This window comes from Octopus bimaculoides, chromosome 6 (assembly GCF_001194135.2).
Source record: "Octopus bimaculoides isolate UCB-OBI-ISO-001 chromosome 6, ASM119413v2, whole genome shotgun sequence".
Taxonomy (NCBI): domain Eukaryota; kingdom Metazoa; phylum Mollusca; class Cephalopoda; order Octopoda; family Octopodidae; genus Octopus; species Octopus bimaculoides.
Genome location: NC_068986.1, coordinates 93,967,209 through 93,969,090, shown reverse-complemented (window position 1 = coordinate 93,969,090; position 1,882 = coordinate 93,967,209).

Below are 1,882 nucleotides of genomic sequence, written 5' to 3'. Positions count from 1 at the left end.
CGCCTTTATATATATATATTTATATTTATATATTTATATATTTGATCCTTTATATTGAACACTCAATATTTCATCTACATTCAATACTTTCTTTCATGGTGCCATCCATTTTTATTTTATTTTATTTTATATTGTATATTGTATATCATATTATATATTGTATATTCCATATTCTATACCCCACATTAGGTCTGCAGGAATATAAATAAAACATAAAAAACAGACAGTGTTGGAACTCTTTTAAGCAAAATTATATATATATATATATATGCAGTGTGTCCACAAGGACATAGCATAAACAATTAAATATAAGAAATAATTTCATGAAGTATGTGTTAATCCCCATGTACCCAGACTTTGTGGACACCCTGTATATATATATATTATTTAAATTCTCAATTAATTGAACGCCACGTATCCATTTCCAAGTAATATGTGTGTGTGTGTGTGTGTGTGTGTGTGTGTATATATATGTATATATATATATATATACACGACGGGCTTTCAGTTTCCGTCACCTAAATTCACTCACAAGTCTCTGGTCGACTCCAAGCTATAGCAGAAGACACTTTCCCAAAGTGTCACGCAAAGGGATTGAACTCCGAATCATGTGATATTTATCCATACTCATAGATCAGCCTGAAAAGTACGGAAAAATGTCTTTCTTCATTGATTCAGCTGTTACATACTAATATTTATTTTAACTCATATTGATGAAAATTGCTGACTAACCTAACTAGTTTATGCGTCAGTGTTTGTATGTAGACATGTGTGTGGGTATGAATAATAGCACGTGAATATATGCCTACGTGAGTGTGCTTGTGTGTGTATTTGTGTCTATGAGAGTTTATGCCTCTGTATATTCATTTAATTATGTTCATCGTACGTGTTCTTATGTGCGTTCATATGTTATGTATACGCGCTGACGAGGCAAGAGTCTTCAGTATCAGCCTGGTGTTGTTTAATACCTAAAAGTAGAATTTGGTTGGCGGAAACTGTGTAGAAAAACCTTCGTATATAATCTATGTGGAGGCGGAATGACCCAGTGGTTAGGGCAGCAGAATCGCGGTCGTGGGATCGTTGTTTCGATAGCCAGACCGGGCGTTGTGAGTGTTTATTGAGCGAAAACACTTAAAGCTTCACGAGGCTCCGGCAGGGGATGGTGGCGAATCCTGCTGTACTCTTTCACCACAGCTTTCTCTCACTCTTTCTTCCTGTTTCTCTTGTACTTGTATTTCAAAGGGCCAGCCTTGTCACACTCTCTGTCACGCTGAATCTACCCGAGAACTACGTTAAGGGTACACGCGTCTGTGGAGTGTTCAGTCACTTACACGGTAATTTCACGAGCAGGCTGTTTTGTTGATCGGATCGACTGGAACCCTCGTCGTCGTAACCGACGGAGTGCCACGATATAATCTATATAATAATCTGCTTGCTCGTTCGCTCGTTATACATTAGCTAGTTAGAGCGGCCCAACCATGAGGTTCAAGTTCACTCCAGCAAATCAGCAGTTTGGGCAAATATTTTCTACTACAGCTCTCACTCGACCTGTACCTTGTGAATGAATTTGATAGGCGGAGACTGTTTGGAAACCTGATATATATAAATATATATATATATACACCTTTTGTTTCAGACATTAGACTAGGGCCATGCTGGGGCACCGCCTTGAAGGGTTTAAGTCGAACAAGTCGACCCCAGGACGTATTTCTTTAAAAACCTGGTACTTGTTCAATCCGTCTTGTTTACCGAACCGCTAGTTTATGGGGAAGTAAACACACCAACACCGGTTGTCAAGAAGTTGGTGGGGGTCAAACACTAAGGCACACACACACACATACGCACATATATATATATACATATATATACATACATACATACA